Source organism: Dromaius novaehollandiae, chromosome 6 (genome assembly GCF_036370855.1).
Source record: "Dromaius novaehollandiae isolate bDroNov1 chromosome 6, bDroNov1.hap1, whole genome shotgun sequence".
Lineage (NCBI taxonomy): Eukaryota > Metazoa > Chordata > Aves > Casuariiformes > Dromaiidae > Dromaius > Dromaius novaehollandiae.
The window spans coordinates 25,237,347-25,249,142 of NC_088103.1; the positions used below are offsets into that span (position 1 = coordinate 25,237,347).

General features: G+C 58.2%; 1 protein-coding gene across 2 annotated transcripts in view; it reads right to left on the reverse strand.

Moving 5' to 3' along the window:
- Positions 1 to 412, reverse strand: part of PSD (pleckstrin and Sec7 domain containing) — a 46,962-nt gene extending 46,550 nt beyond the window's left edge. For both annotated transcript variants that reach the window (XM_064513942.1, XM_064513941.1), the window contains exon 1: positions 191 to 412. The gene's annotated coding sequence lies outside the window, so the exon portion shown is untranslated. The remainder of the gene's footprint in view (positions 1 to 190) is intronic.
- Between the last annotated feature and the right edge of the window lie 11,384 nt (positions 413 to 11,796).

Here is an 11,796-nt window from a genome sequence, read left to right on the forward strand (position 1 = left end):
CACCGCCTGCCCCGGCGGCGCACGGGGCCCGGCCGGGGAGACCCCAGCCCCGCGCCCCCGGGGCGGCCGCACCGCCCCCCGCCGCCTCCGCCGCCGCGCCCGGCCCCGCCGCAATTGCTGCAACTTTCGCAGCTCCGCCGGCTCCGGCCTCCGCGCCCCGCCGCGCCGCGCTCCGCTCACCGGGGCTTACCGGGCTCACCGCCGCATCCTGCGCGCCGCTGCTCCGCCCTGCCCACGGCGCGGGGCCGGGCCGGGTAGAGCCGGGCCGGGCCGGGCCCGTCCCGCGGTGCGGTGCGGTGCGGTGCGGTGCGGTGCGGTGCGGTGCGGTGCGGTGCGGTGCGGTGCGGTGCCGGCGGCCCCGGCCCGGCGCTCCCCGCCGCGCTAATCCCGGCCGGGGCTGTCACTCCGCCCCGCTGACAGCGCCGCCAGCCAATGGGAAGCTGCCGCCGGGCGCCGCGCCCCGCCCCGCCCGGTGGCACCGGGCGCGGGGACACGCGGCGGCGAGACCCGCCCGGCCCGGCGGGGCCCGGTGCGCGCGGTGCCGGCGTGCGCGGGTGCCCGTGCCCGGGCGTGCGCACCCGCGGCGGCTGCCCGGCCCCGCGCGGGGAACGGCCTCCCGGGGGGGCCGTGTCCCCCCGCCCCGCCGGGGGATCAGCGACCTGGTTCCTTGAGCAGCTTCTCGCTGGCAGGAGGGCGAGGCGGGGGGAGGCTTTTCTCTAAGCTGCAGCCGAGCGACGGGTTTAACCGGGTGGCAGAGCTCGGAGCTCTCCCGGTGCGCCCGCGCCAGGACGCGGCGGCCCGCGCCTTCCCGGCACCCGCAGGCAGCCTCGCTCCGAGGGGCAGGACCCCCCCGGAGCAGGGCTGACCCTCGCCGGCAGCTGCGTGGCGAGGCAGGGGCTCCCGGGGAGGTCCTCTCCCGCCGCCTCGGCTGGAGCTCCAGGCCGCGCATGGAAAGCACATCTCCTTCTGCATCATTTATGCTTCCTCCCACAGTAGCTGCTGCTCTCGCTACCACCATCTGCTTCTTGCTGTGCCCCCCTCTGCTTCCCACCGTCCCTGTATCTCCCGAGGGACGCGCTCACGTGCGTGGGGCTGATAAGCGCTAGCACGAGCTGTGCTGGACCAGCAATCAGCCCTGGCTCCCCCCACCCTCCTGCCGTGAATCCCTGCCCACCGCCCCAGCCGAGGCAAGGCAGGAGCTCCTTCTTCTGAGGGAGCAGAGAATTCCTCTGGCAGATGGCGGAGAAGAGGACAGATAAAGTTGTCCACCCCCGGTGCTCTGTCCCCACGGTCCCTTCCCTGGTGCACTTGGTTAGAGAGCCAGGAGCAGGGCACGCCATCGTATCTCCCCTTGCTGCCCTCTCCCCACTACGTGTTCCCCTTGGGCACTTCAGCCCATCCAGTCCTTGCTGCTTCATGGTCTCTGCCGGTTCCTCAAGCCTGCCCATAGGCACCTTCTGGTAGTTTTCATTCAAACTGTCGCTGGCACTTTCCTTGGTCATCTTTACAAACCAGCCATGTACCCACCTGTCCTGAGCCCAGAGGGACTGGGTCCTGCTAGGGTAGCACGATGATTAACTTCTTGCTCAGAAGAGACAGACCTTGGATGGTGTATCGTCCCAGCAGCTGTACAAATCCAGATGGCATTTGGGTGGGAAGGCGGTAGACGAGGGACGCCTTCCCCCACGCCAGCTCCACATGCTGCTGATCCTCAGCCTGTCCTGAGACACACGGATTGCTCACGGTGGTCTCAAGGGGGGCACAGCTGGACACACACCCGGTGCCTGGTGATGAATGCCAGGAGTCCTCAGGCCTGGATCCACCATGGGGAAGTGCACAGCTTCTTGGCCTTCGCAATGTATTTGCTCTCAGGGCAGCGAGTGGACTCAGGGTGGGGGCAGCAGCATCCTGGTGTTCGGCCACTGGCTCTTGCAGATGCACACAGGCACCACTCTCCTGCTCCATAGCTGGGGCCTCCCCACAGCTTTGTGGCCTGCCAGCTTCTCCTGTGGCTGTGGCTCCGCTGGCTTCCCCCAGTTGCAAATGCCCCGGTGCAGAGTTGGGCCATTGGTCACACAGGTCACTCACGTCCTGTCTCGTGGTCCTCAGCTCAGGGGCAGTGGTGCCAAGAGAGAAGCAGGCTGCATGCAGCGCCTTGCTTGCACCCCGCTCTCCTGGATGCGGAGGTACTGCCAGGGCCTCTTTATTTGGAGCAGCCGATGCTTAATGTACTACAAAGGGTGTAAGGGCCGTATTCTGACCTGCTGCTGCCAAAGTCAGCGGGGCTGTGCTTAGGCCTCTGGGCACAGCATAGCCTCGCAAGTGGGGACCGTCACTCTGCCGGCAAGTGGGTGTTCCTCACCCAGTTACCTAGAAACACTGCGGAAACAGCGAGCGGTCCTGCAGGAGACGAGCTCTTCTGATTCCCAGCGAGGGCAAGGCGAGCCGAGCTCCGCGTCCTCCACCACGCTGAGGGCTCCAGGGCAACGGATTACGTTCCCCCAGTGCGTTCCCCTGTGGCCCAGGCTTAATTACACAGCTCCAATTAATCCTTTCTGCCCTCAGTGCCAACACCCAAACATCCGAGCTATATATTTAAAAAGCCACTGCAGTTTAAGCCAAGTCTTTAATGGGTTGATGCACTTATCTGTTATTCCACCAGGCTGACGGTTAAGGATAAATGACGAAAATACTCTTCCTTGACAGTCTATTATACAGATGCTGCTTTACAATGTACTGTGGGCAAAAAGACAGCAGCAGAGATCAGCCCCGGGGTCTCCCTGGAGCCACCGTCTCCCCTGGCAAATCCCCAGAGAAACCCACAGTTATTGTGCAGCTCCTCCAGCCCCAACCCCCTGCACAGTGGGGTGACCGCGTGCTCTGTAAAAGTCCTTCCCTCCCCCCTCGGAGGGGTGATTTCTTTGTGTGCCGCCGAGATCTGCCTCCACCTTTCCAAATCAGGGAGTTTGCCTCAGGGTGGCTCCACCCGGAGCCCACACAGAGACAGCCCCTGTGGCCCCTCTGCCTGGACTCAGGCTTCTGCAGCAACCCGGCATCGGAGGAGACCATACCCATGCCAGCCGGTGCCCCTTGCCTCTCCCTGGCGTGGAGCAGGCCCGTGGGACCACGGCGGGATCTTTCAGGGGAAAGGCGCTCTGGAAGGTGACACAGACTGCAGGAAGTTTTACCGGGGGAAGGAGCCTGGGAGAGTGGATCCTTACCTGGATGCATCCCAGGTCAGGGCTCCCCGCACCCACCAGCCCCAGGCTGCAGCCCTGGCGAGAAGGGGCTGCTGGAGGGGCAGGCAGGGGAACTGAGCTCCAGCCAGGGCTGGCCAAATACACTGCTGATGGCAGGGGAGCACGTGGAGCTGGGACATTTGCCAGCACTAGTACTGTCCACAGTCAGGATGAGGGCAAAGGTGCCAGGGTGGTAAAATTGCCCTGGGAATGTGGAAGGTGAGGGCCCAGCACAGTTTCTGAGCCAAAAATAATCTCCCTGCACAGCAGCCAGGGGAACAATTGTGTGGGAGTATCTCTTGTGGCAAAGAGATGCTCAGGGAAAAGGCAGTCCTGAAGGAATGCACTTAGGAGATTTCCAGCTAGTGGGCTCTGTACTTGCGTGAGGATAGAGCTTCCTGGCGTGCCAGCAGGCTGCTCATCAGACCTGCCTCACTCCAGTGAGTCACCTCACCAAAGAGACGAATTTGGCTTGAAACAACCCAAACCACTGGTTCGTCAGTGTAGCCTCCTGGGTTGCACTGCAGGGCAGTTCTTCAAAGCTGCTCTCCAACCAGTCTCTGCAATGGTAGGATGTGATCCCCTCCCTCCATCTTCAAGACTCACATGGGAGAAACCCAAACCTTCAGGAACAAAGGGTCTGGCCTTGGCTAGGGAAGTCCCCTGGGAGGTTAAAGGCTATTCTTCAGGAAGAGAGGATCCAGGAGGGAAAGAAGTGGGTTGCTCAGTGGTTGACCCAGTGCCATGCAGCTGGCCAGCGAGCAGGCCTGGATCCAGTGCTTCTCTCTGAGCTTCTTTCCTACACCCCCAGGGTCCCAGACAGATGCTGGGTGTCCTCCTGCCACTGGCTGGACTTTATAACCTCCACATATTTGCAAAGGAAAAGGAACTTTCTAGGGACTTACTAACTCACCGTGCAGCCTTGCTGTGCAGCTGCTGTATGATGTGAAGCTGGAACAGTGCCGGAAGGGGACAGCACAGGGAGAGCAGTTGTCCTGCCTAAACCAATGATTGCTCTCCCTATCCAGAAGAGCCCAGTGCATCCTTGCACCAGGGCAGCCCTAGAGAAGGTTTAGGCTGAATTTCCTGCTGTTCACTCAGCAAAAGGCAAGTCCGTTAGTTCAGGATGTCCCTGGCAGGGCGGGACTCCTAACTCCCAATGCCCCGAGATAGGTTTTGATGCGACTCCCTCATTCTTCTTGGGTAAGAGCAGCATCTCTGTTCAGAGGATGGAGACACCATGGACTGCCAGGGCAGCACTGCTGGGAGCTCACATGAGCAATCAGGGACCAGGGCTCCCTTTCCAGCTCTGCCTGGTGGTCTTGGACAAGACATTTTGTATGCAGTCTCCTCACACTCTTTGGTGATCTTACAAATTTTGACTCCAAACTCCTTCTCTTATTTTATTTATGCACATAATTTTGTTGTGTTGCACAAGATGGCCCTGATTGCTGGTACTCCTGTAGGGCAAATGACAGATGTGGCAGGTCACAGGCAGAGTTCCCTCTCTGACACAGCATCTCCCCTTGGAGTTTCCTGCTCAGAATGAACAGGCATGCCTGGCTCTGCGAGGATGAAATCAGCAAGCAGATGGGTGTGAGGGGGAGTAAGAGCAATGAATGAAAGGCTGCAGACAGTGTCTTATGTAGAAAAGGGACAGCAAGCTCCAGGCACATGGCCTGACCCAGCACAGGGAGATGTGATCACACACAGAATTGTCTAAAATGTGTGGAAACTCTGAAGGGTTAGTTAAGGAGGTGTAATTACAAGTACAGCGAGGAAACTGTGAATCTAGTCCAGGCATTGGGCAAAACCTGTCAACTTGGAGATACGTGGAGCCACATACAAAGGATTTGCTGAAAGCTTGGGAGAGACAGAGCAGTGGATACCTCAGGGTGATCCTACCAGAACAACCCTGCATTGGAAAGTGGCTAGGAGCCCCTCATGCACGTGCCTCTTCCAGCTCTGGCTTGGACAGTTTTGCCTTGCTTTACTTTGTGATTTTGTTTTGTTTTCTTTTTTTTTAACCCTGTGTACTCAGATGCACTTCTCAGTAAGGAGAAGGGGAAGGTGGCATCTGCAGGGAGGAGTTGGGCAGAAGAAGGCATGGGTTCCTGTTTCACCAGCTAAAGAGTGGCTCCTGGTGGCAGCGAGCAAACTAAAGCAACCTCAGGGCTCACTGAGGACAGAGTTTTGCCCCTGTAAGCTCAACACCTGTCTACAACAAGTCTGACTGTGATCTGCTCCATCCCACAGGGCGATGGAGAGTGTGTTGGACCTATCCTGCAGCCAGAAAGAAAATGGACCCAGATCCTTTGACAGATCCTGGTAAGAGGCCAAGCAAAGGCAGTGCTGAGAGATTTTGCCTGATCTTCTGGGGTCCTGCGTGCACCCAGCTTTCATGTCTTGAAGAGTGAACACTGCAGAGCTACTCATGTCCTTGAAAAGACCTTGCCTCTTATCCCACTTGAGACTGGCAAAAAAATGTAAATACCCCCAAAGTCATTGCAAGGCTAAAGGTATTTAGTCAGCAAGGTGCCAAGTCATTATGCACCGTGATAGGTCTCAGGGTGGGAGTTCGGTTTGGCTTGGCACTGCACCAATCTCCCAACAATAAATCGTGCCCTCCCACAGCTCAGAGCCCCTCTGGGGACCCCAGCACGCTTGAGGAAATCAAACCAACCTCTCAATATACCTCTGACATGGAAATAACTGGGTTCTCAAAGGAAATCAAAGTAAAGCAAAGTCAAGGCAAAAAAATAGCTTGCCTACCATCAGTCACCAAATCAGGAGCACCTCGGGGAACAGAACCCTGGATTCCTGGCACTAAATCATCTCTTCTAATGACAATGCTCTCTTCAGGCCTCAGAACTCTTAAATCTTACCCCAGTCCCCGAAACATGAGGTCAAAACCAAACTGCTCCTCTAGACCCTTCAAAGGTACAGTTAGGTGCTAGCTCTGCCTTGCCTTAGTGGAGCTGACTGAAATCTCTTCTCCCTTCTATAGGACATTCATAAAGATGAAGGTACCAGCAGGATCAGACCCAAGGCCGACCAAGGCCAGGCTGCTGGCACCATATGTTCCCAGGGAAGATGAGAGAAAGCTGCAGCAGCTGTTGTGAGCTAATCTGTGCCCTCCCCCTGAGGGCTCAGCTTGGTCGCTCATCACTGCAGGTCAGCTCAAGACCTGATGCAGGAGGCCTCATTTCCCTCGCAGCATATCACTGGTCACTGGGATAGCACGAGAGCCACCAGCTCACCAGTGTCCTGCACTCATGGAAGGCATCCATGCTCAACCCTGTGCCATACACTTCCCCACCCACCCTGCATCCACCAAGGGTCTCTCAGCCCAGCGCTGCTTCTTGGAACATGAAGCTTCAGCTGCACTTCATCCAAAACTGTGTCTTATGATGGGGACAGACCAGAAGTGACAGGAGGGTGTCTTGTGCATATGAACAATTCATCCTTGAAAGTGAAGCACCTCCAAGATCACCTCCTTCCTCTTGTAAAGGGCACCCTCCTTGGTCCTGGAAATCTTTCTCACATATGTCCACCTGAGTGCCTGTATCTGAACTAGCTGGTACATCCTTTATGGCAGAAATTGCCTCTCCTCAGTGGTATGTTCGGCTCAGACCACTGAACATGCCAGTACAATCAATAGACTGTATTACCAAGCCTAGATATCAAAATGATGCAAAAAGCATCAATGGTAGCTATAGGTTATATACCTATATGGAAATCACCTATAGCAGCAAACATCTAAGGATCAGTCTATTTATCAGCTGCTTTCTAGGGCTTCCGGATTCATTAGGATTACATTTTCCATTTGTTCCTGCAACCTGAATAGCTATCAATTTATTTTTCTTGTTAAAAATTAAGCCTGTTAATCCCTGGACTCCAGAAGCTGGGGCTTTCCGATGAACAACAGCACACACTGTGCTAAGGAACTACCAGGACACATGCTGAAACCAGGCTAGCTGGGTTCACTGAATGCTTGTTAGCTCCATTTACCATCTCTCATGTGCTGTCTCCACCAGGCTCACTGCTGAATTCACAGCAGTTACAGACACCAGCAAACTTACACATAGGCAAAACCGCAGCCTTTCTTATTTCCTTTTGGAAAATAAATGAATATAATTGCTTGGTTTTACAGGAACAGTTGTGATGATCTTTCCCACATCCTCTTTAAAATCCCTGAAGCTGGTGATTAGCCAAGCTTATAGCAGGAAGTTTTTAGTCTAGGCTCTGCCCTCGTCTTGGCTGACTGGCAAGGTGAATTCCCCCAGTCCCAAGAGACCTCCCTGACATCAGGGCCAATGCTGTCTTGGCAGACCAGCTTGCAGCATTAGGGCTTGTCTGAAAACGCGCATCTGGCTGGACCTTGTAAAGTAAATTTACAAACACCATTCAAGAAAGATGTGCAGTGCCTTTGGGCAAAGGGACACTGCCAGCTAGGCTGAGGCCTGATGCAACTCTTCACTGGGATGGTAGAGCAGGGGGGAAATCAGATCCCTCGAGCTTGTCTCCTTCCCCCTGTCCCTTCACTGCTAAGTTGCAGAGGGTGACATGACCCAGACTGTGTGCTAGGGTGTTGTACAACTGTGCCACAGTCACCCCATGCGTAAGAGACCTTCACACAGATGAGCACAACGAAGACACTGATTTGGGCCCCTTACCATTGGCACAGCCCTTGGCTGATAGGCCTGCGGGACATCCTGGCAGCATCAAGCTGTGTCTCAGCATATCCACCTGCAGCACAGTGGCAGGATATGGTGCTCTTCATGCATGTGGAGATGCCCTGAGTATGAGAGAGAGAAGAGCCTGAGTATTTCACAGCTGGAAACTGTCCATGATCCCCAGCATATGGCACAAGCATACCAGAAGCTACTGATACAAGGAGAAGCTGAACATCAAACCTAGCTACCAACTCCCTTGCAGATGAACAGCTTTTCAAAGCCCCGAGAGCACTAGTAGGTCTTAATGGCTCTGAGCAGCCTCACCTGGGGCCTCCAAGCCCACCCTCTGCCCATGGGCCTGGGAGCTCCATTTAAGGCTGCCTGGGCCATTCACTCCCTACCCGAGCTATGTTGTAGAGGTGCTGGTCTCCAGCTTAGCTGCAGCCATGCCCCTGCCTGGATGTGTGTGACTGATCTACAGCTGCTGATCTGGACCCACAGGCTGATGTCCTGACCTCAGTCCTGCCTCATCACTGTGGACCTGCCTGTTGATTGCTACCTGTGCCTGGCCCTGGTTAATCTCACCCAGCCTGACTGGTGTCTGTGGCTTGACCTCAAAACTGCCTCATCACCATGAACTTTCCTTATGACCTGGACTCTTGGCTGACCCTGGCTACCATCCCCAGACCTGCTCTGCTTGCCTTGCTGAGGTAGTGTGTGGCCAGGCCCTGGCTGGGGAGGCCCCTGCCCTCCTTGCTGTGTTACTGTGCTTGGCTCCTTGTCCCTTAGGGAGCAGCTGGCCTACTTACTTTCTTTTTCTGCCTCCTCACCTGCAGTATCCTAAGTACTGAGACAACAAACTCCGGGCTGCTCTGGGGCTAGAGAGGTCTGTCAGAGCAAGTACCCTATAGCATCTCTGTGGCATCATGTTAGGGAACCTGCTTGAAGACTGCAGGATCCAAAAGCTTGCCAGGGTGATGCTGCACCTGGAGAAGAGCTGGTACTGTCTGAGAGGGCCCTGGCACAGTGCCTGCAGCCCCCCAGCGCAAGCAGGCTGAAGTGAGCTGGGGTAAATGGGGTTCCTCAATGGTCCTGAGAGCAACTGTGCAGAGATGCTCCTGTGCTAATCAGCTCTGGAGGCTCTGCCTTGGCATTAGGCCTTAAGCCCAGGGAGGAGCCTTCACCTCCCTCTCAGGCAGGGGCAGGCTTGTCCATCCAGGGAAAGGTTAGACTGCAACAAAGATCAGAAAAGACCTCACTTCTGTTGGTATTATAACAGTACCTCCCAACCTCCTTGTGGTAAACCCAAGACCTGTTTGGGCTGAGTATCGGCTCTACTCCTAGCCCTGCTTCCAGCAAGCCCCTGGGGAAGTGACTAAGGCAGCCCAGCTGGATGAGACAAACTGAAAAACAAACACAGGTGGCTGTGGGAGCAGAGCAGGCCCCACTTGCCAGCCCAACACATGTGTTGTTTAGGAAGGATAATGAGCAACCCACAACACTGCTCCTGTGAGCATGGACTCCGGTACAAGCTGGGAGCTCCCAGCCAGGTCTCTTCTGGCACTAAAAGCCTGCTGTGAAGGCCAGATGTAAATGAGCATTGCGCTCCCTGGTGCTCCCTCATGTCCTATCTAGACCAAGATTGTTATTTCAAGGGCCTCCCTGTAGCCAACTCCAGCCACAGTCATTCACTTACAGGTACAAGGTTAAGGGACTCCCTGCCAACTACTACACTTCTGTTAGACAGCAGAAAGCCAAAAGCAGAGTCACCACTTTTTTTATGCCGCAAGCAGCTCACGGATTTCAGGAGCCAGTGGTTAAGGCCATAGCTGGGGGCATTCTTAGCTCCTCCAGAAAATCAAAAATCCTGGCCTTGCTTTCCCCTGTGTAAAGGAAATGAGCGCTGTGCTAACTCAGAGAGGTACTGGGACCTCCAAAGTGAGGAGGTGCCACTTGCCTGGAGGCAGATGGGTAGCATAGGTAGCTATCCCCAGAGGACAGGCACTGGGGAAGATGACTGTTCTCCAAACCACCCCCCTCCTTGGCAGGGAGTGAATGGACCTTGATAAGTAGATGTGACACTGCTTTCCTGGTATGGGATGGATTGTGCTATTGCCCATGATGTGACAAGAAGGGAGGTTCAGGCTTCAGGTAGCTTGGAAATAACTTGAGCAGAAAGCTTTTCAGTCTTCTAGACAAGCAGGAAGGACACCCAGAGGCAAAAGCCTTCCTGAAGGTACTGAAATGACCACGATTTGGACTTGTTCACTGCATGCATATCATATTCTTTTGCCGGGCGAATCTTTTTTACAGTACCTGTTGCTAATAGCAATCAGTAGCTTGATGCTGTCTGTGCTGCACAAGGTGGAAAAGCTCAGATCTGAGCAAGGGCCAGGGCCACCCATCCAGGCCCAGCTCCACAGGTTGGGGCAGAAGTGCGTGGTGTGTGTTAGGATGAGCTATGTGTCCGTGTGAGACTCCTATGTACAGGCCTTTGGGCTGCCCTACAAGCTGGCAGCCTCCCCGGGAGAGGAGGGGACGGAGGTTCCCCCCCCGGCTCCTGCCAAAGGGACCCTGTTTCTGGCTCTGCTGCTTGCCCCCTCGCTGCCTGTTTCCTGCTCCTGATGCGCCTCGGAGGTGCAGGCTCAGCCTTATTTCTCCTCTTAACATCTGACGTTTTCACCAAGACTTCAACAGCAGCCAAACTCTGCGCACTGCAGCCCCGGGAAGCGGGGAGCAGCGGAGGAATAGCAGCTTCTGGTTTTACGGGATCCCTGCCTGGAGTCGTTATGGCAACTGCACCGGCGGGCGCCCCGGGCCCTTCTGCTGGCGCCGCGCGGGGGCTGCCGGCGGCGGGGCCGGGCCCAGCTCGCCCTGCGGGCCGGGGCTGCCAGAGGGCAGGGGGTGAAGGAGTGAGGGGGCCAGGGCCAGGCGGGGAGGCGGGATTGGGTGGGGAGCAGCGCGGGGCCGGGGGGTACCGGGGCGGGGCGGTGCCGGTACCGAGCGCGGCGCTGGGGCAGGGCGGTACCGGGGGCGGGCAGGGCAGGTGCTGGGAGAACTGGGAGTCCCAGGGGGACGGGAGCTGCCCGCCCGCCTTTCCCGGGACCCCTCCGTTCCCGCAGGCAGGGCCCGAGGGCAGAAGGGCCGCACGGCTCGGGCAGGGGTGCGGGCCGGGCCGGGCCGGGGCGGCGCCGTCGCTCACCGCGGCGGCGGGTCCCGGCCCCGCGTGGTGCTGAACAGACAGCTCCGGGCGCGGTGCGCATGCGCCGGCCGGCCCGCCGGGGCGGGGTGCGTGCGGGGCTCTGGGGGAGCCGGGGCACCGGTGCGCGCGGGGAACGGGGCGGCGGGGGTGTGCAGGGGAACGGGGGTAGCTGGGGCAATGGCGGGCAGCTGGGGGGCCGGTGCGAGGGTGGGGAGCAGGGCGGATGTGTCGCTGGGGCACTGGTGTGGCGGCGGGGTGCAGTGGGGTGAGCCGCTCCTTGCACCCACCGTGCAGCGACCCAGGATAAGGCAGCGCTGAAGGGCAGCGGGGCTTTGCGATCCCGGCTCCCGAGACGCGGCTGCCGCTGGCCTTCTCGCTCGGGATGCTCCCGCAGCTGGGCAAACCCCCCGCCCCCGCGCTGCGCGAGGAGGAGCCCTGCGGGACCGCAGCCCGGCCACTCGGGGGGACGCGCAGCCGGGTCCCGCGGCGCCTTGACCGCAGCGCCCAGCCGCGCCTCCCGGGCAGCGTCGCCCCCCGGCACCGCCGGGCCCCGCGGGCTCTCAGCGCCGCCGCCCGGCTGCGGCGAGGCGGGCGAGAGGTGGCAGCTCCGGCCCCGCCCCTGCCGTGCGCTAGGCCCCGCCCCCGGGACGCCCCGCCCACGGCCCCGCCCACGGCCCCG